The 23,827-nt window shown below is 40.8% G+C and overlaps 1 protein-coding gene and 1 pseudogene across 2 annotated transcripts in view; one reads left to right on the forward strand and one right to left on the reverse strand.

Moving 5' to 3' along the window:
* The window catches only part of gnrhr4 (gonadotropin releasing hormone receptor 4), a 55,752-nt gene that overhangs the window by 21,383 nt on the left and 10,542 nt on the right, over window positions 1-23,827 (reverse strand). The gene's annotated exons all lie outside the window — the stretch shown is intronic.
* LOC114466239 (uncharacterized) lies at window positions 12,904-13,027 on the forward strand (annotated as a pseudogene).

Genomic DNA, 23,827 nt, shown 5'->3' on the forward strand with positions numbered 1-23,827 from the left:
TTTTTTGTATTATTTTACTCATTTAGTATATTTTAATTATAAATACTGTGTGTGTGTGTGTGTGTGTGTGTGTGTGTGTGTGTGTGTGTGTGTGTCTACATCCATCTTATCCTTATGTTATCACTCACACTTTGACAACAGAAATGCACAGTGATAGTGATAGTCCAGGTGAGGTTTGAACCGGGATCCCTCTGATTACAAGGCCAGCGTCATTTCTGTCATTTGGTGTAAAAATATTATGTGTGTGTGCGTGCCTTACACATAATCCATCAGGTTGTTGAGCGATTTTAAAAAAGAGAGAGAGAGAGAGACCCGAAAGTACCACAAAAAGTAAATGTTTTGCAATACCATAGTCGCAACTCTCTCTCTCTAAACTGCTCTGTGTGCGTTTACTAGTGTTGCACTATCCGAGACCAAGACTTGCCCGAGACCAGCATGCACCGAGACCAAGACAAGACCAAGACTTTCGGGAGCCGAGACCGAGTCAAGACCAAGACCGAGACAAACCGAGACCAAGACCAAGACCAAGACCATAAACATTTTTTTTTCAATTTAAAAAAATAAATAAATAAAATTATGGCAAGGTTCAACAGTTAAATAACATCTCTTTAATTTTAGTTTATTTTAAATACATTTGACGGACAAAAAAAAAAGGTGCCTGCAAAAAATTAACTAAAATATTAAAACTACTACTGCTACTGATACATTCACAATGATTCTACATATTTGAAAACAAGATTTTTATGTCAGCTGAATGTACAGCAAGTGTTTAAAAGCATTTCTGCCAAGAAATAATGATTCTTGATTCTGATTCTTTCAGTTGTTCAGGTTTAACAGGTCACAGATTTCACAAGATAAGATTTTAGTTTGAAAAAGCCTTTACACAGGTTATTTTGATTAATTCACTTAGTTGATATAGTTTAATTTGGTTGCTGTAATATAACTGGATATTCAATTCACAAAGATTTCCAACTGTAACTGTAAAAGTGAAACTTTCTGAAATAAAACTAAAAACAAGTTGTCATCAGTGTAAAAAACATAGAGCTACAGGTAGATGTGAAACTAAATAAAACAAACTCAAACCCTGGAAAAGTCATGTAACAAATTAATCAATAGTTATTACTGTATATATATATATATATATATATATATATATATATATATATATATATATATATATAATACAGTGGAAACAGAAACTATAAAAAATAATTATAATTATATTGTGAAATTGTGAAAGTCACAAAAAAAACACCACTTTAAAAATATTTAATATTATTTGAGTGCAACTCTGCGGCGATGACGCGCTGGTGACGACATAAACCAGGACTACAGCCGACATTATGTAATAAAGCCTTAAAAGACATGGATATAATGAAAAGAGTGGATGGACAGATGCATAAACATGCAGACTTTCACACGGACACACACGGACTTATTAAACACACACGAACTTATTAAACACACACGGACTTATTAAACACACACGGACCTCAGTAAACACGGTAAACGGAACAGGCTTCACCGCTCGGCTGGCACTAGGACCCAGAAGCAGAGTAAGTGCGTCCCCTATCCAGCTTTCACAGGCTGTAATATCATCAGTTTATCATTTTACCAGTTATTAGAGCTACTGTCTTTACCAGGGAGATAATATTTATTACTGGTGATTGTTTTCTGGACTTTTACTGGGATTTTTACGGGTGATTAGTTCATTTCTCCCTTGCGCTCCGCGGTCCAAACTGACACCGGAGCCACACAGTATGAATGTGTTACACACGTCACTCAGTCACAATAAGGAAGGTTGTGGTCATTATACGGGGTGGATTAATTAATGAATAAAGGATTGTTTTATCCCATTCTTCTCCGTGTTATTATCACATTATAAAAATGTTTAAAAATAGCAGGAATTAGTGCTGGTCTCGAACGGTCTTGACGGAAAATCCCGAGTCCGGGCAGCCCGAGTCCAAGACAAGACCGAGTCAAAATGCTTCAGAGTCCGAGACAAGACCAAGACCTTTAAAATTTGGTCTCGAGACCGGTCTCGAGACCAAGACCGGTCTTGACCACCACAACACTAGCGTTTACCATGTACATCCCGGTGTAGTGCACGCACGCGAATCAGCCGTGTGTGTGTTTGTGTACATCGTAGCTGCTAGCATCTTAAAATAATAATAAAAGAAGAAACACTCACCCTTGTGCAGAACAAACGTTAATCATAGTGGAGCCGTGTTGTGGACCCATCCACTCACAAAAAAGTTACATTCCTCTGTCTGAAGAACCAGATAGTTTGTGATATGGTCGGCTAATGCTAGCATATTTTAGTGCAAGCACGGCTGCTCAGACGCTCCTCCCCTCTCTCCGGTCTAAACTATCTTCCTCTCTCTCACTCGTGTGTTTGCAGTCCGTGTCTGCTTGGCTGTGTGTGCAGTGATTGGCTCTGGTTGCACACGTGACTCTAATCAAAATGAACATTTGGAAATGACCAATTTACTCCAAAATAACAGGTGCACAAACTTGGGGTATTTGGAAGCCATTGACAAAGTTTCAGGTGGAACAGGCACCACGTCGGGGAGATAAATGCTTCACACACACACACACACACACACACACACACACACACACACACACACACACACACACACACAGACCATCCTTGAATTACAGTACAGATGCTGTGGTTCATCTTCTTTTAAAAACCCAAACTTGGACCCCACAGCTCTGTCTAACTACAGACCTGTTTTCATTAAGCTCCAATCCTTTTTAAATTGTAATGGTCTCACTGAAGTGTTCCAGTCCAGTTTTAAATCATTTCACAGTACTGTCTGCTCTTTTTATTATTTACTGACTCTGGTAGCCAGGCCATTTTAGTTCTTTTGGATCTCTCTGCTGGCTTTGATACAGTGGATTATACCATCCTCCTCTTACATTTAAATAATTTTGTTGGTATTAAAGGTTCAGCCCTAGACTGGTTTAGGTCAAGTGTTGCCCCAACGTTACTTTTGACAGTAACTAGTACTGTAACGCAATATTTTTTTAAAGAAATAATGCTGTTACCGTTACAATATGGTGTGCTTGTCCGTTACTTTGCTAGCTGCAGTGTACTTCCTGTTGACAGTGGCGCTACATAATTTTGCAGGTTGCCGTGCCAAACACGGTAAAACAAAAGAAGAATAAGCAATGTCAGCGTGTATCTGTTTACATCACGTGCACCAATCATGGCGAGTCAATGCGAGAGCAGGACCAGCTTCTCAGAGTGGAAATATGCGTATTATTTTTGTCTTCAAAAGATGCATTGGTGAAACTAAGCTAACGCTGCGTTGGTGGACGTGAGGGAAGCCTCTGCACCAAAACAACAGCGTATGGATTTTAACGGACTATGACTGTTATCCAGGGACAGATCAGCCAAACTATTGTACGGTATGTTGTTGTAAGTAAGAAGCCTGTCGCTGCTGCTGAGCCACTGCTAACAGCAGCTCATTAGCCTGATATGTTTAGCATAGTGTAGCTGAGAAAAATGCTGTAAATTTGTTTTTCCATATTTATTTTTATAAGCATTTTCAACAGCAGAATGTGCACCTGGAATATGCACAGCTTACTTTACTTCACAATGTTAATACAGGGGCACAGTTAATCAACAGTGGAGTATTATATTATTACAGCACTGATATGAGGCTGTATAGACAAAAATGACCCAAAATAAATAATACATTATTTAATTCTAAATAACTCAAAAGTTACTTTTTCCAGTAACGCATTACTTTTTGGTGTACGTAATCAAAATAGTAACTGAGTTACTTTGTGAATGAAGTAACTAGCAAACGGTAAGTTACGTTGTTCAGTAACTACGACAACACTGTTTGGTCTTATCTTGAGAGGAGAAGTTTTTCAGTGAAGTTGGAGGAGTTTGCCTCCCTATCTGCACCCCTCACTTGTGGGGTGCCTCAGGGGTCCATCCCTTTTTCTATACACATGCTCCCGTTAGTTCTAATTTTAAAAATAATATGGCATTTCTTTCCATTGTTACACGGGCGATAGACAAATCTATTTACTGATAAAACTCCACTGCCCCTCCTAAGTGTCTGCTGGAATGTCGAGGAAGTTTAAAGTTGGACAGCGGATCATATTGCCCTCGTCAGTATTGGGAGGAGGAGTTTTGACAGCACATTCACTTTTGAAAATCAAATTAATACAGTGGTTAGAGCTAGCTTCTTTCAGCTTAGAATCCTAATAAAAGTCAAGCCTTTTCTCACCCTCAAAGACTTCGAGAAAGTGATGCTTTTATCTTGTCTCGGATTGACTACTGTAACAGCCTCTACTCAGGGGTCCATGAGTCTCTGCTGTCCTGGCTTCAATTGGTCCAAAATGCTGCTGCCCACCTTCTAACCAGTACTCGCAAACAAGAGTGCATTACGCCTGTTTTAGGCTCTCTTCACTGGCTCCCGGTTCATTTTAGAATTAATTCCAAGATTTTACTGTTTGTTTTTAAGGCATTACATGGGTTTTAATCGTGCACACTCCTTCCCGTTCACTGAGGTTTGTTGACCAGCTGCTCCTGGTTGTTCCAAGGTCTAGACTAAAAACTAGGGGAGATCGGGCCTTCTCTGTAAAGGTTCCTAGACTTTGGAACAGCCTACCCTGTCTTATCAGTACCTCTCATACAGTTGATACTTTTAAAACTTGTTTAAGAACCCATTTATATGCTGTGGCTTTTAAACCGGATTGAGAACTGGCATTTTGGCTCTTATTTTTACTCCTGTAATTGTATAGCCTCTGTACAGCACTTTGGTCAAAGTCTGTGGTTTTGAAATGTGGTTTATAAATAAAATTGACTTAACTTAACACACATGTAGAAAAGCCTTCACGTTAGCAAAAAAATATAAATATTCTAAAAATTACGTTTAAAGTACATCCATGTAGTTTTTTATGTGTGCAAATGTAAGAATAAAAAATAGTGCATGATACAGAAATTAACACACAATAGCAGAAGACAGCCTAATTTAAGGATCAATTATCGTTGAACAAAATATTTTCTAATTAACTGAACTATCTTTTTTAATTTGAGTCAGGAGTCTGAGGTGGGAGTAGTTTTGTGACTTGGATCATTACATAGCTATAAGTAGGAAAGTGCACACTGTGCTGAGCAGCAACACTCAGGTGGGCAGTGGAGAAGAAATGATTCTCAGCTGTTGCGCCAAGATTTTTCGTGTGTAGATAATGATCCCAAAATTAACACCATTACCACATACAGTCCAATATGATCCAACAGGATAAATACTTTTCATGTTGTTTTTACAAAAAATTGAGACCACAACATCAGCAACCAAAACTGAAAACTAATTAGAGAGGCTAAAATCATCCAAGCTGTCTGAGTCCAATTTTGAGACCCCCTGTGTCGCTGAGGCTTCATTCTCCTATTTTTAAAGCTGACATGAGTGTAACCTGCAGAGTTCTTCTGCTGCTTTAGACCATCTGTTTCAATGTTCAGCGTGAGGCAAGCCTATTAAATATGCCTCAACAGCAGCGGATCATTATATGCATTACTGTCACCAGGATGTGTTTTCACCCCTGTCCAACCTTCAACAGCTGTCACCAGGCAAAAAGACCCACAGTGGCAGTCTGGCATCTGGAACATACAAGCTCAATTGAAGCATTTTCTCCTTGTAAATGCTTACGCTACATCAGTGCAAATGTTGCAGTGCAACACACCTACATGATGCATATGAGTGGTGCTCCAGAGTACCCTCATTAAACATGAAGGAAATAAGTCCCCTCAGACCGGTAATAGTAAACATTAACATGAACCAATTTGCGATCCTATTCTGATGCTCATCAGATCTCCATCTTCCCATCTACAGGCATACATTAATGTAAACCAATGTATAAGTAAGTACAATGAACAACAATAATTACCAAAGTATATCAAAAACATTAAAACATACAATATTTAAAGTTTTTAGTTATTTCAAAGACTATATTTACATACTTTAAGATAGAGGGGGAGGCATTTAAAGTGCCATAGCTTGTTTATGTTAACATTGCTGTCATCTTGAACGTCTCACCAAAACCTATTAAAAAATCTGGCAATTCTCCAAACAGCCCTGACTATTGCCACGGAAACATACTCATTAACTAGAAGTCTAAGAACCACCAAACACCGGGCAAAGTTACTTCTACAACTAATCCCACTGGAAAACTCACCCACCGCCACTCAATAATCAGCAGTAGAACCCCACTTTGTTTGGTCGCTGGGATAAAAACTGTTCCTTTTTCTGCTCATTTTTTCTTGGTATGTTCTGTATCTCCTCCCTGATGACAGCAGTTCTAACAAATAGTAACCAGGATGAAATTAATCCCTCACTATGTTCCTGGCTTTTGTGAGGTAGCGGGTGTTGTAGAGTTCTTCCAGTGAAGGGAGAGGGCAGCCAACAGGGACAGCGCTACACCAGGGCTAGGGGGCGCTATTGCCCGTCAGGAATTTGAGTAGCCCCAGTTAAGCTCCTTGAGCATCTTATTTAATATTTTAATTATTATTTTATTGAGTTGAAAAACATTAAAAAGTTCCAGAGTAGCCGTTCTGTTCCAAACAAATTCCTGCTTGTACTCCATTCAATGTGGCCCATTGATTAACATATACTAACAGTTTAATCATTAACAAATATCAAATACTTAAACCTATTAATACTAATGGTTAATTTATATAAATTAGGCACTTATGTCTATCAACTGATGGGGGCATGTTGACATGCGCAACACGTACTGAAACATGGAAACTAGGGATGAGCGAGTACAGCATTATCTGTATCTGTTAACCATATGAATTGTGTGTATCTGTATCTGTACTCGGAGTCGGTGAGATTTAACCCGAAAGTGGGTTGTGTTGTCTTGAAATGGGTGGGGCTTTAACCGGTAGATTATTTTAAGCATGCAATTTATATGGGTTGATCAGAAATTGTTATATTTATTGATTAGAAAACTGTTTACAGGACAGGATCAGCATTGAGCTGTATATGTGTGTGTAGCTTAATTTGCAATATTATTTATACCACTACTACCTTTATTTTTTAATGAAATACAGCAAGAAAGTGTCAGACACTCAGGGGCAGATTTACTAAATCTTAGTGCATTTCCCTCTAATGAATATGTATAGTAGGCGGAGCTCACAAGCTGAGCAAAAAAAATGGGAGGAGAACATGCAAATACATTAATACAGTGGCCGCAATGCAATTCATCAAATCTGAAACTGTTTGCAGTGATGGTTTAGCACCGGAAAATAGTACAACTGACGAGCAGGTGCAAACACACACGCAGAGATCAGCTGCAGTGAATGTTTACACAAAACACAGTGGAGATGGAAAAAAAGGCTCCAGTTAACCTTTCTAGTATAAGAAATTAATTCAAATAAAACAATAGTCAATATTAACATCCACTGAATAAGAAAATAAATTGCGTGTGCGGGAGAGAAAAAGCTGGATGCCTGAAGCCCGTGTGGAGTCTGGTACTTGTGTGTCCGCTGCGGTGCAGAGCCAGAGAGTCGCTGTGCGCGGACCTATATGAATGTCGCCTCGGACACACAGCTCCAGTGAGCTTCTGTGTCTTTCTCTCCATGTCACATAGATGTTAGGCCAGAATCAGCTGATCAGATACGCAGTGATGGACCAATGTTCACATATGAGACTGTGCGTCACACAGCGCTGCTCAGACCTGCTGAATAATGGTCAGTAGATCATTTTCAAATGGTGCGGACTGATTGACAGACTGTGTTGCTGCATTAACTCAGATCAATGGCAGATCAATAGGACGGTTTCTGTCCAAATCTGCCTATTTATAATGGACTGATCATAGCAAAGTTACAGGACCTGACAGAGCAGCCACATTAAATTAGGAGGAAAATATCTAATTATGTTTTAAAGTAGTTTTAATTGTTTTAAATGTGTGTACTCACAAGTATGCATTGAACAATGAACAAAGTCCTCGTAGAATATAGACAACACATACGTCTCTTATCATAAATAAATGTACTGTATTTACACAAAGTAACCAACCAACTCTATTACAAAGGGCAAAGGGCATGTAAGCGCTAGCTTAGCTCCAGGTCGGTGGGAAAGGGGCATGAGAGAACACCTTGGCTGGCTCTGTGGAGAACAACCTGTTTATTTGCCTGGCCTTCACTTCTATGGTGTACCTCTTCAGGCAAATGGATTGAGCCATAAGTCTTTGGCAGTTTCAAGTGTCGCAAGAACATTGTATAGCTCTGCTAACCGGATGACCTCTCTCTGTGTCAAATGTAACTTGTCTTCTTCTGCAGGCGACTGGTTCCTATCTTATATATGTGCATGTGTACTGTATATAAAGGTCTGTTTAAATAAAGCTTACACAGAGAGTTGAAATCCATCATTGCAAAGCCCAAAGTTTCTGTTGTAGGTGAATGTAAACAAAACATTTCAAATGTACAACACTTTGGTCTCATTTCTTCACCGTCGCAGGACGGATTAGCATTGACTAAACCGACAACCCCACTAGGCTTGACTATGTGGGGTTCTGAACATCCTGGCAGAACTACAAGATATGTCTTGCCAGAAATTGAGATTTTATTACTTGTGCACTCAATCAACCACTGCAACAGATTGGCAGCCGTCTTGGCCTGCCCTTGCCACTGGATAACTTTAATGCACTGCCAAGATAGTGTTGTTGGTAATGCAAAAGCCAGTAGTATTGAAAAATTTTGCAAGCAGTTTCATGACATGGTTAAAAAGTTGAAGTATCATACCGGCTTGAAAGTCGCCTGGGCTAAACAAGAGTATGTGGCTGACAGACAGAAATGGAGGAATATGATATGTAGACCTGGACCTCCATGGGCTTGTGGGGTGGTCTTGGCCTGGATGGCTTGGGTGGGTAGCCGGGGCGTCTGGGTGCCTCTGCGTGGGTGTGTGTTCCTTCTGAGTGTTCTCATGGTCCCTGGGCTGTTTGATTTTGCTCTCCTGCCCCCTCCGTGCACATCTGGATGGTCCTTGGGGCTGGGGCCTCGCCAATGCTGGACCTCTCCTGGAGTTGTGCTGGGTGGGTGTGTGGGGGCGCGGCCATGTAGACAGGCCGGGCTCACACCAGACAGGCCTCCTACATGAACACTTCACTTCACTCCCAGCTGGTCTGGCTCACTCACTTGGTGCACCACGCACCCATACCCAAACATTGTAGGGCTGGATGGTGGGGCTGGGGGTAGAGGGGGCCGCCGCCTGTGCTACTAAGTAGTGGCAGCCCCTAGCCCCTTTGGGTAGGGGCTGCTGTTCCACACCTGGTGTGTGACGTTGGAGTGCCTCCTTCCCACCAGGGGCTCGCCTTTGGGGGTTGCCAGTCCCAGGGGGCGCTCTTGGGATCCTGCGGACTTGGCCAGCTGGCTGTGCCGGTCCTGCCAGGGATCTTCCAGGGCGGGTGGCGTGGGCAGCGCCGTTGCATGCCTGTGGGTGCGGTGCGGGGTGGCCCCTGCTTGGGCGGTGCCCTGCGGCTCTGCCGCCTCGGCGCTGTGCATGCCGCATGCCAGTATGGTGGTCTGGCTGGGCCCTTGGGGATGGGAGGCCTGACTTTGGCAATAACTAAGGCTCATCGCGCCGGCGGCATCAATATAGGGTGACCTAGGGCACTCTGGGGGGCTCGGTCGGTGCGCCTGGGGGCCGGTGGGACGACTTGTAGTGTCCCCTCAATGCCCTAGGCGGCTGGGGATGTGTTCGTCATCCCGGGACGACCTACTCCCGGTGCTGCTTCTATTCTGGGTCCTTCTGGCGTCTGGTCCCTGCTGGCTCTGGGCCCGCCAGCGGGCGTCTGCCAGCTACCCGTTCAGCGTGGCTCTGGCCATCTGCTGGGTGTTGGTCTTGACTCCCCTGCTGGGGTCTCTGGCGGGGGCTCTCTGGGCCCTCCCCTCGGGGGCTGGATGCGGGGTGTGGGTAGAGGTGGGGATTTTGGCGGGGGGCTTGGGGTTGGGTTTGGTGGTGGTTTGCGTTGGGTCCTCGGCTCCTTGGGGCTTTTTTGGGTGTGTATGTGGGGGCGGTAGCTGCCTCTTGACTTGGGATCTTGGGGGCATCTGGGGGGCTGCTTGGCCTGGCCCCCGCTCTCTCTGCTGGCCTGGCTGCATCTTCGGGCCCCGGGCAGCGCTTGGGTTTACAGTAGGGTTTTTTGCACATACATTGGTCTACGATGCACTGGCATGCCTTGGTCTGTGGGATAAAACTCGTACTGGGCTTAACTTTAGACACGTTGATCCCAAATACCTGTTCTAAGTATGACTACTCACTCCTTCCCTCTGTCCACAGCCACCACTATTATACCAAAGCTTTACACTTGTCACCAGAATGGCTTGAATACACAACAGAGTATGCACAACTACAACTTCACATCTCACTCTCACTTTAAAATAATCAACTCATCCCCACCCTTTGCATTTCTTACCTTGAGTCTCTCTTTCCTGCCAAACTCGCCTGTTTTCCACGATTTTAGTCACTTTCTGAGCAGTTCTGAAATCGGCCGTTTTGGGGACTACTTATTCATATTCATGAGTGGGCGTGTCTTTTGACGCTCACACTTCATGTGTCGCTCTTTTACAGGGTGATCAGTGAGCACAAAAGCAATTTTACTTTTGCTGTCCACACACTGTTATTGTTTTCAGCCAAAAAACTGCACATTACAGTAAAACACATGACTATTTAAGCGGCTATTGTTATTGTGACTCCGTCTCAGCGCTTCAGGGTCTGTTATGAAGGTAGATATGTTGCAAATTGTGAGAGCTTGTAAAATGTGATGTGAGCACTTGTAGAATGTGATTTGAGCTTGTGTATAAAAAATCCACACACGTGAAATAAATTGAATGTCACAAATGTTGGAAAAAAATTAAGAGACTGATATTTACACATAAAATTACAGCTACAAACCTCTCCAGTTACAACTTCTCCAATCTGCCGCTACAGATGCACAAACTACTTTTCTCATGTGAATCTTGCGAGACGTCTGTAGCAAAACTGATTCATGCTCATAGAAATGGCCCCTCCCCTCCCCGCTCCCCCATGTGTGGGATTCACCAATCAGAAGCGAGGATTTGGAGACAGTGGGCTGTGTTTTTTTGTGATATGACAGAAACAAAGTCATTTTTTTTCACTGTAAAGACAGGATGCTGAAATTTGCCTCCACAGATTGTTAGAAAAAAGGTTCTTAGAGTCATTTATGAACAAAAATAGTCATGGAGAGTGCTTATCCTTGTTTATATTTAGGTAAACGCTATGTGGAGATGAGGATCGACAGCTGACAGCTGATGCAGTGGCCAAGCGGTTAGTGTATTCTACAAAATCTACAATCTGTATAATGTGACGAAGCAATAAAACAATGAACATGTACTGTATGTGAACTGTCTCATAAAAAGGAAGATAATGCATTTAAGGTGATAATCATTTGTTGTACACCGCGCGCATGAACAAATAGTGCTTACAGCACAGTGTGCGTTCACTGTGGAGGTGCGGTACCGGCAGCAGGCAAGTTCTGTATTTAATTTTACTGGGAGCCCTCACTCCTTCGCGAGCGAGAAAAACAATGGCAGACTTCCGCAAAAGTTTTCATCAGGTTGAGGGTGGAGTTCATGGGTGGAGTTACCAGCAGAGGGGAAAGATTTGACTTGTTACGTCACAAATCTGGAAAATTTGAAACAGAGCAATTTTCTCTGTGTTGTAAGACTTACACGGACCACAAAAAACGACCGGATGGATTTATTTCACATTTTGTGTGCCGGTGGACACTCAAGTTACTTCATATGTGATCAAAAAAACAGCAAAAGTGGATTTTTCATATGTCCCCTTTAAAAGAAGCTAAATTAGTTTATTAATTACAAAGAATTGGAATTGGATTTACTGCATTAAGGTTCAGAGTTTAATCGGCAATTTGGAACATTATTACCATGATATATGGAAATATTTGTAAAGTGTAAATCTATACAACAGGCCTAGTAGGCTGCTGTGTGCCACGTACAGCAGCATTCTTTCCTTGAATAAGTTTTCCTTTCTCTTTGCTGGCTTTTAATTTGAAACGAGGACATGCATTCTCATCAGTGTTGCCAAATTAGCAGCTTTTCAGCTGTGGCCCATTCCCAATCAAGCCTCCCTCACTATGTAGCACCCTAACCCTAAACATGCACACACTCCTGACAAAATATACTATTCTTGTAGATTATCATTCCATAATCTGCTAATGAGCCCAGCTCTAATGAAGATGCAAATAAACATAGCAGTGTTCATTTCATGTGTTTGTGCTTTGTTGTATCGGCCTATTTACCTTTACCTTTCTGTTACTCTGATTAGTGTTTCTTTAAGTGGAATTTTTAATTCTTTTATCTTCAAATAAGTCCTTTCCTGTGAGCTGTCAGCAGATCAAGGTTTTGATGCAAGACAAATAAAATTACAATAGAAGTGCTGAGTATAGGAAGAATAACTTTTGTCATTTTCTTTCTTTCTTTTTTGTCAGCAAAACTTTTTGGCCCTGACAAACTTGATTTTAACTAAATTAAAAAAGACTAAAGGATGACTGAAACTCTAAAGAAGCTGAATAACATTATTGTGTGTTATTTGGCAGAATTTTATTGTGAATTTAACAAAATGAAAATAGACTAAAACTAAAAAGAGTTTAGTTTACCTAATCTAGACTAAAACTAGATTTTTTTTTTCATTTGAAGTCCTCAACTAAGATGACATCTACACTCAAGATTAATTAACTTACTCACCGCCATTGACATAAATATACGTAATTTTGCTGCCAATGAGGTATATATACGTCAATTGTGTTTTTCAACAGGGGTTGCTAGAAGACTGTGGCGGAGTTCTCTCATGAATATCAGCCTTGTACTATGATGTAGTGACCAACTGATGCCATGTATTTTGTGACCATACCGGCCTGTCATTGCCCGATCTCATTAGATCTCGGAAACTAAGAAGGCCTGGGCCTGGGCCTGGTTAGTAGTAGGATGGGAGACCACTGAGAATTCCAGGTGTCACAGTGGGCTACAGTGGTATCTGTCATTGTGTCCTTGGGCAAGACACTTCACCCACATTGCCTAGTATGAATGTAGTGAGTGAGTGTTGGTGGTGGTCGGAGGGGCCAATAGCGCACTATGGCAGCCTTGCTTTCATCAGTCTGCCCCAGGGCAGCTGTGGCTACAATAGTAGCTTACCAACATTAAGTGTGAAGTGAAAGAATAATGCCTTAATTCTGTAAAGTGCTTTAAGTGTCTATGATAAAGTGATATATAAAATCCAATGCATTATTAGCGTAGAGAGCTGGCTTTGGACGTAAGTGGTTGTCATCTTGGGGAATTGACTGCGCATGCGCATACACAAAAAAACACGCTATGGGAACAGAGGCAGAGCAGCAATGTGCTTTTGAAAGGGGCTATGAAAAGCACAAAATTCTTACACTTTCAAACTTATAGGTACTGTAGGCTATCGGAAATTGAAAAATAAATAATTTATAATTATATTATAATTAAAACCAATAATCAAAATATCAATTCACCCTTGGGTAGGCACTGCCTACCTTGCCTACCCTGACTGCATGTCACTGCTTGTCATCCTGCCTATTTAGAGGCGAAAGACAAGGAAAACAATATACTTAGACTTAGTTTGGTTGCTAGCGCCGCTCGGCACCCCCGCTTCTGCTTCCAATCACACCGCTTACGTCTCCTGGCGGACACCGCTGGTACGAGGTTCCGCGGCTTCACAGGCCTCTGGGTGTAGCCGGTGTCGCAATTTGAAGCTACGTAGCAGGTCCAGAGTTGCCGCATTTACCGGACTATAACTGCCAACAAGCACGCCGCCGAATACGCATACATATGACAATATATTGAGGCCGGCAAACTTACAGAGTTCATTTTCCTTTACCGTCAGGTTAATTGATTTATCGATGATCAGCCCAGGCCTATCTGTGGGTCTTTAAACATCAGTCAAAATGCTATAAAATGGCTGGCAGTGATGGGAGTTTCTGTTCGGAAAATGGCTGGCAGCCAATGAGTTAAGAGTGTAGCAGTTAGCAATAATCCCTCACAGCTACAGTTTTAGGTATTTACTCTGTTACAGATGGTGTTTGCATTGACTTCAGTTATTTCACCTCAGTTTTCTGATTTCCTCTTACAGTGCAATAATATTAGACTGATCTGACTAAGACCATTAGTCTTGTAACACTCATTTTTAGTGTTTTGGGTATTCTATTTTAATAAATTGGCAAAAAATTGCACTTCAAAAATCCTACACCTCGCCACCTCCTCCCCGCTCATTTGGTGCACCGCTGGCCCCCCTCCCAGCCTGTGTGGAAGCGTCCACCCAAAACACCATCTAAATTGCCAAAAAAGACGATGCATCATCATTTACTCCAAAATACACTCAAGTTCCTGCGTAACTTTAATGTGAGGGAGGGGCTGAGCAGCCATCATCAGCTTCACCTGCTCAGAGCGTTTGAACATCTCATCAGTGCTACCGAAGATCTGTGGGATAAAGCTGGCAGTTGTGGACGAGACCACCAGTGCCAGGGATGGAAGAGTTTTACACATTGTAGATTCATGATAAATTGATCGCTTCTAATACTGTCTGGAATTATGTCATCGGGATAATTTAAATTAAGTTGAGGGGGAATTAGGTGACATTAATGCTGCTCTTATACATTTTTATGACATAAATAATTAAAAGTAGCAGTCGAATAATCGATGTTCGTTCAACTTATATTTACCTTTTAATTGTCGCTTATTCATGGTTTTAAATTAAAACATGACATGCATTTTTATCTAATTATGGTTTTTGTTTTTTATAATTATTCATTTTTTTTCCTCACAGAAGTTAAAAACTAATATTTTCTGGGAAAAAAATTATAAATATTTCTAAAAAAAAAAAAACCTAGAATGAAAAAAATGAATGTGGAAAAAAGAATTTGGAAAAAAAAAAAAAAAAAAATATATATATATATATATATATATATATATATATATATATATATATATAATTTCACTTTTATGTGCTTCAGACAACTTGCGGAAATGGGACGGTTACACAGAATTCACGCAAGATTTTTTTTTGTGAAACCTTTAATTACTACCAACTGGCAAATCCCCTCACGTTTAGCATGATACCCTGCCCAGCTGTTTCACTGTAGATGCTTCTGTCGTGAAGTGTCACCAGGTAAGGGCGAGGCAGAAAGCTGAGGGGATCCGACTTCTGAATCAGTGATCGGTTTCCCCCGGAGATCCTGATGAGACGGAGGCTACTTCACCTTATCATGACTGACGCGCGGAGAAACAATAAAAGAACTTGCCGATCGCTTGACAAGCTCTTCATTGACGGTAATCTATACAGAAACCCTGAAATAACTTAAGTGGAGGAGATGAAAACACTTGCAAGTAAAGCATGTCAGACGTGAAGTCTCTCACACATGTAAACATAGACGCATGTCGATTTTTGCATCAGAGCGTCGGTAACCATGGACACAAGTAAGCGCTCATCAACATCACTACCTGACTCTGAACCGCAGAACTTTATCTGTGCTCTTTCTTGTGTTGCCCTTTTTGTTTTTGGTTTTCTCTTTTGTATTTCTTTCTTCAATCAACACAGCTAGCGCACGGCTGGTCATTATTTGCCAGCTTTTCCTTTTCTTTCTTTAAATTGCATACTGAGCAATATGGTGATCTACAGTTATCTCCTTTTGAGACCTGTTTTGCGAGTCTGTTAAGATGCCCTGGCCATCTTTTGAGCCTTGTGTTGGGCAGCAATTGAATGTTTCTGTGTTTGTGGTGTCGTCTATCTGTTTTTGTGTATTTATTTTAAATGTGTTCGATTTCTACAACCTCCTTATATTTCCTCTTTTTTTTTCTTTTTGCTCTGTACCCCTTTTCTCCTTATCTTCTCATCTCATGTTTTATTATCTAACTTAAAAAACACAATTGTCTAAGGGTCTTAAAATTATCCATCTCAACATAAGGAGTCTAGAACCAAAAATGTACCTCCTGGGAGACTGGGTTTCTTATTAAAAGCCCCATATTATCACCATCTCATAAACATGGTGACAGAGTAACATATTAGATGCTGAAATAAATATAAATGTTGTTTATAGAGCTGACTGGGGTGGTGGATTAATGACATATGTCTCTACAAACCTGTGAACTCCTCAGTCCAACCATTGAGCCTGTTCATTTTGAATCACTATTTCTAAACATAATTTTTCATTAAAATAAAAATATAATAATTCGTAACATCTACAGGCCCTCATCTTCTCCATCAAACTCAAAGAACTCAATTATCAACACAATTAACTGTATCAGGAAAAAGAGCGAAATGGTAGTTCTGGAGGATTTTAACAGCAATTGGCTCCACCATTCCTCCTCTAATGACATAAATTTAGTAGCAAGTATCAACCTTACACAGTTAATAAAAGAACCAAGCAGAGTTGACAACCGTTCCTCATCTTTGTTAGACCGGATACTAGTTACAAACCCAAATAGTATAATTACATCTGGTGTATTGTCTGACAGCTTTAGTGACCACTCAAAAGTAAAAATATCAATACTGAACAATTCATAAATGACTTGGCCAATATTAACTGGTCTAGATTTCACCTGATTCCTGATGTTGAGTATGCATGGAACTTTTTTTATTCTGAAGTTTCCAATGTAGTTAACAAGCATGCTCCATTTAAAAAAAATATGTAAAGAGTAGACATCTCCCATGGATCTGTCCTGATTGAATTATTCTCTTTAAACATCGGGACCCAGCTTGGGAAAAACATAATAAATCGAATGATCCCTCTGACTGGGAAGAATACAGGCATTTGAGGAATCACTATAAAACACAAACCAGGATTGCAAGCTCAAATTATTAGAAAGAAACATTTGCTCAGAATTTGAATAATCCCAAGCAGTTCTGGAAAAATCTCAATCATCTTCTTAACGAATGAAATAATGATACCACTGATCGTGTCGTTCTGAATGACAATCTTATTACAGATCCTTTAACAATTAAGTGCCATGCATTAGTCGGTGTCTTTTAGTCCTTCAATCCAAGTTGATTCATCCTTTTTCTTTACTAGAATTCCACCATAGTATTTGGAAACCGTTTCAGGTCGAACAGATACCACGTCGGGGAGATATTCGCTGCACACACACACATGCAGACCTTTTTTGCTCTATAGATAGACAGTGTATTCTATAATGTGTGCCACGTGGTGCTATTCTTGGTCCTTTTTTATTTTCTATCTTTATTAATGATCTGCCTCAAGTGTGAACAAATGTCAAAATGATTTATATGCAAATGATACTGCTCGCTATTTTTCAGATGCCAACTTGTCTCAACTTCAAATCAAATTACAGACAAATTTCAACTCTATCCTAAACTGACAGAATTAATTTCCTAAAGCTCAATCAGAAAAAAAAAAAACATGTTGTATGCTTTTTGGCACTCACAATTTACTTCAAGCTGGAGAATTAAATATTTGTTTTGACAATTGCTCCCCACTGACAAAGGAGACCTCTGGCAAGTATCTGGGAATGTGGCTGGGCCCTGAATTAAAGTTCAAACCACATATTGATCATATATTAAAACGTACATATTATTGTTTAATGCCTCTCTATTGTTCACATCTGAACCATCTGAATCCATCACTGAGGTCACTTCACGTCCTCCCTAGGCTTCTTTAGAACAACTCAGTTTACTTACTTAAAAACAGATTGTCAATGCTTTTAATGATTGCTTCTTGGTCATTTTGTTTCCTCAACACAGTCAATAGAATGAAGGAGAAAAAAAACAACATTCAATGTGTATTATTTAGCTATGTATATGTATATAAGTTATACTGTATATGTGTGCCTATGTGTGTAAAGCTATGCTTATGTATGTGTATTGCCGTGTACGTATACGTCTGCTGTATTTGGTTGTATGATGTATGTCGATCTATTTACTGTTAACATTTACGTGTAGATCTATACTGTATGTATACATTCACCCTGAGATGTGAGTTGGTGGGAGATTGTGGGTTGTGAGCAAAATTGCACTTTTGTCAATATTAGTTGTATGTTTTGTAATTTGCTGTTTGGTAAATGTTATACGTTCTTGGTCCCCCTCAAAAATGAGATGTCACATCTCAATGGGCTTTCCACAAATACATTTCAAATCAAGTAAAATGATCACCAGTCCAGCTAATACACCATCAGCTAAACATATTTTTGTACCAGTGCCATTTCAGATTTGAAAGCAGTCATGATAATCTAAACTGCTTGTTCATCAAGACACATTCCAAATAAGCTCTGCATAATTTTTCTCACAATCTTAAATAAAAAGAGATAGAGAGAAAAAGAAGTGGTTCTTATTGCTTTTTCGTTTCAGAATGTGAATTCAGTTTTTTCCGTCCGTTTTCTACAATTATGGAAAATTGGAAGCCCTATCGGTCACTGATTCCTCTAATACTGTCGGTGCCTTCCATGTTTTATATTAGGATGGCCAGACGCCCCCACACACACACACACACGCGCGCGCACACACACACACACACACACACACACACACACACACACACACACACACACACACACACACACACACACACACACACACACACACACACACACACACACACACACACACACACACACACACACACACACACACATCAAACCTACTCATCAGTTCCAGGTGGTTCAGCCCTTGCCCCGCAGATTTTCTTGCTGGTAACTTTGATTATAATTGTTTAAATATTAATAAATATGTCAACGACAGCAATTTTTTATTCATTTTTTTTTAATCTCCAAGATGGAAATGTTCCCAGATTTTATACCAGAAATCGGGTCGCCTCACTTTAGGCTTCATATCATTAACAGGTGTAAATGCAAACCTAACACATTAAAGCTGCAGTACTGTATGTAGAATTGTGAGACTCGTATAGAAACAACCACGCCCCCAACCTCCCTTTTTCGAAACTTATCGTTCGGTATCCTCGTGAACACGCACAACCTTGGAACTCTTAGTGACTTTTTTCTCTACAGAGACTGGTGACAAATGTCAAGACTTTATCTTGTGGAAATGTTTCTGGTCTTTTAGAGACATTGACATGAATGCACTTATCATTCTGGAGTTACTGTCCTGAGCAGCGGCCACTGCCATCAGCTCGTCCCCACCGCACAGCTCACAGAGGCAGCAGTGATCCCAGCTGCCGGTCAGAGCAGACTCACTCCATTCTGCATCTAGGCTAAAAATGAATTAATATTGAGGGCTGTGATGTAAAAGAATGAACCGAAGCAAGTTTATTAACATGAAGATGAGAACTGAATGGCTTTTGTGTGCTGTAAAGCTGATTGTCTGTGCGCTTTTGGATGAAGTAGGGCTCACGGCAGCACAATGGCATAATTGCAGGCAATAATTAATTTGTTTTCTAAATTTTTATTTCAGAACTATTTGGTGAAATTTAATAATTTCCCACGGCAAAGTGGTTGAAAAACCTTGCTTTAATTGTGCATTCTAAAATTGTAGGACCGGTTGATATTGAACGAACCAAACAACAAATAAGTTATGGAAGAAACATACTTATTTAAAAGCACAGAACTGAAAAAATATATGGGCCTTATGTTTGATAGAGTGTAACTTCAGCTGCGGTACAGGATGCCCACTGTCCGCTCACTAAGGTGTGTTAAGAGTTAAAACCTCTCCGTGCACAGCGATTTGTCCACCGCGTACGGGTGTCCGCTCTTATCGGGTCCCCATGTCCTCGGTTCGACTGTACACATTATTCAGACGGCTATGAGCACGCCATACAATGTTTTTTCCCCGGTTTTTTTCTAACATCGACTGTCAAAATACAGCTGGGCGGCAGCAAAGACTCTGTGTGTGTTCCTCAAATATAGCTGCGAATCAGGATCAGACTGACCTGAGAATTTCAACATGGCTGCTGCTTGGTTCAAAGGTGTGCAACGTTGGATTTGTTTAGACGCCCCACCCCCACGCCCCACCTCCTGAGTCGACGGACTCAGCAATGATGTCATCAGTCCTAGCTCTACAGTGATGATGTCATTGGTTAGAACATTGGAACATAGGGATGACATCATCACTGTGGAGTAGGGTTGGGGATCGGTTGGGTTTTATCCGATACCGGTGCCTACTCTGTATTTTTTAAACAGTTCTGGTGCTTAAACCGGTAATTTAATAAAAAGGCGCATGCACTTTTTTCAGGGCCGAATTGAACACAATATTACCTTAAATAATATATATACAAGAAACATATGGAACAATATGAACAAAAAATTCAAATAATATCAAAAAAAACAATATTGTATTCAACTATATAATACTGGAGATTAATATTGTTGTGATTTTATTTGTCAATAATCATTAATAGCCTTTGTAAAAAAAAAGAACTCTATTTCAATATATTTTTTAAAGCTATAGGGAGCCATTGCAAAAGAGTCAAAGAGCCACATCTGGTGTTTAAGCTTAGGTTCAACATTTCGTCTACAAACACAACTTGTTATGAGCTTAAAGGTATTGTGGACGATGTTTAAAAAAGAAACGCCCTCTCCACATTTTGGAAAAAAACGCGCATGCGCAACACGCTTACGTGTGCGGGAGCGCGTGCACGAGCCCCGTTTTCCTCGCGCACAGCTCTGTTTACAAGTTGGTGTGGACATCGGTCATACAAGCATACCTTACAAAAGATTTGCACTTTTCCCACTATGTCAGACTCGCCACCGGTAAGTGAAAATCCATTTTCAAAGGACCCCATGCGCACCGGGCACGAGCACAAGCACGTACGACGGCCTTTCGTAAACATGATTGACAATTAGGAGGACCAATAGTCTTGATGATCCACCCGGAAGCTAAACATCGTCTACAATTCCTTTAACATTAAGCAGAAAGTCAGCGGCCACTGAGTTGAAGTATTAGACATAGCTCATATGTTGTTGTCACACGTTGAATGGCAATGGTGCTTGCTAGCTTGTCATTAGCTGGCATTAGATTAGACTTACCCAAAGAGGAAAGGCTGCTGTGACATCATCTGTGATGATGTGCACCACACTGGCAGCGCTGGAAGCGGGATTCACTTCAATTTGTCCTGTTGCTGACGTGCTTGGCTCCAGGTAACGTCGGTTATCAAACACGGTGCATTGTTCGGCTTTTAAGTAAACTCCATGTGGTCTTTTATCCTCTCACTATATATCAGTTCTGAGCAATGGGTGTGCTGAATTTGGTGAGTAGTGGTACTGAATTGAGGCACCGAAATGTTCGTTCTTATTCGGTCTGATTACTACCGTTTATGTTGAAACCGGTGCCATATTGGTACCGCGATTCAGTACCCAACCCTGCTGTGGAGGTAGAACAGCTGCCAGTACAGCCAAGTTTCATGTTTGGGCCATATTCCAGTATATTATTGGAACATTGGCTTCGGACCAATTAAAAATGAATGGCAGGCCGGAATTTGGACATGCCAGATTTAGACTGTTGCTTCTCCACGTCAGTCTTCCTTTTTCCTCTTGCTTTGGCGTGTAACTGTTAAACGTTAAAAAAAAAATGAACTCGATAAGTTTTCCGGCCTTGATATATTGTCATATGCATGCGTATTTGGCGGTGCGCCTGTCGGCTGCAGAGGCTCGTGATGTCAGTTCTAATAATTTCTCAGCGAACCTGCAGCGTAATTACTCTAAATTAGTATACCATAGCCAGGCAATCAGATTTAGGGAAATCAAACAGTTATAGTCCGGTAGATGCGGCCACTCTGGACCTGCTACGTAGCTTCGGAGTGCGGTGTGATCTGAAGCAAAAGTGGGGATGCTGAGTGTCCATTCTGTATGGTTTAAAGGGGACATATTATGCTATTTTCACCCATCTCCATTTGTTCTAAGAACCCCAAAAACATATGTATTTGAGGTTTATTTTCCCAAACCTGCCTGTTTTCTGGAGTTTTAGCCTCTGAAAAGTCACATTTCTGACCAATTCTGAAAGCGAGCTGTTTGAGTGGGCGTGTCCATGCACACGGACTCCACAAAACAGTTGATCACTAGCGACTTTCTTTTGCCATTTAAACACTTGTTATTTTTTTTTTAATCAAAAAACTGCACATTACAGTAAAACACATGGCTATTTAAGCGGCTATTGCGATTGTGAGTCAGAAAAACACTGTTTTGTGGCGTGTATGCGCAGTGCAGCAACAGCAGCTACAACAGCAAAAGGAGCTGTTTCAGCTGCTCAAACACTTACCGGAGCTGCTTTATTGTCATCATCTCATGTAGAGATTACAGAAATAGCCCATTCAAGGTAATAGGTCACTCTTTTCTGCAGCTGCAGTGGTCGCATTGTGTCACAAACACAGGGTTGCCAGATTTGTGGTTCGTGTTTGGACTGTTTTTATTGGAACGGGCGGGTTCTAAGATGATTTGATCTGGCAGCACTTTAACTTGTGACATCACCATGTAGAACATTTGAAACAGAGCAATTTTCTCTGTGTTATAAGACAGACAACTCAACTCAACTCAACTTTATTTATATAGCGCAAATTACAACAAAATCATCTCAGTGCGCTTAACAAAATATATGGTCCATAGTAAGAAAAAAAGAAAGAAAGAAAGAAAGAAAGAACCCAACAAGATCCACATGAACAAGCATTTAGCGACAGTGAGAAGAAAAAACTCCCTCTTTTTATGGGAAGAATTCTCCAGTGGAGCCAGGTTCAGAGGTGGCAGCCATCTGCTTCGACTGGTTGGCTTAGTGGACAGAAGAATAGACTAGTTGAGCTGTGAACCAATGATCAGTTCATCAGTGTCCCAGACTAGTTGAACCGTGAACTAATGATCATTCCATCTGAGTTTCTCAGACTAGTTGTGCCGCGAACCATTGATCAGTCCGAGTGTACCAGACCACAAACGACTGGATGGTTTTACTTCATATTTCAGTCCCTCCAGGATTTCGCGATGTTGCAATCGCAACTATTAACGCAAAATCAAGCAAACTCAAGCAATTTTTCCAAAAGCCTGCAACTTTCCCTCAACTTTGCTGAAAAAAAAAACATAACATAATTGTTATTTTTGGCATTTTAGCGCTTGTAGTTGCTACGGAAGTAGCGGAGGATGTACTATGGGCTTTGCGCCATAGACATGTATACGTAGACGCCGCATCGACTGCTGCCGCCCACTAGAGCGGTCCGTCTACGTATATTATGTCTATGCTTTGCGCTGCTTACAAGGAACCTACGAAGAGGAAAATGCCTACGTCACATCCTGTTTTCAACCAGTGCCAGGAGAAAGCATTTAATGGAGTCATGTGCGATAGAAATACCTTGCATTTGCTTACAAAAATATCGGCTAAGGACCGTGAAAAACAGTACCCAACGATGCTTCATAAGAGTGGAGGTAAACTTTGTTCAAAATGCAATGTAATCATCGAGCACAAGCGGAAGTCGTCCATGGACAAGCATTTTGCTTCTGCAACACATGTCAAAAGAATGCAAGCCAGTGCAGAACCCCATGTGGGAGAACAAACAGGAAGCACACAATATCATTACATGCAGTATGTTCATTAATGCTTTGTATTTTTTGTTATGCCTAAAGAAATACAGTATGTCTTCATGACAAGTTCATGTTATGCACTTTAAGATTCCTTAAGTTCAATATTGTTTACTGACTTGCACTTCTGATGATTATTTTGATTAAAAACTGTTGCACCTTTTGCATTCAGGGTATGCTGAGTGTATAAGCTAAAAAAAATTGTGCTGGTGTTTGCTTTCCAACAATAACACATATTTTTTCTAGCACATGTCTGGTCAATATGTATTTATAATTGGTAGAAAC

This window comes from Gouania willdenowi, chromosome 6, assembly GCF_900634775.1.
Source record: "Gouania willdenowi chromosome 6, fGouWil2.1, whole genome shotgun sequence".
Taxonomy (NCBI): domain Eukaryota; kingdom Metazoa; phylum Chordata; class Actinopteri; order Blenniiformes; family Gobiesocidae; genus Gouania; species Gouania willdenowi.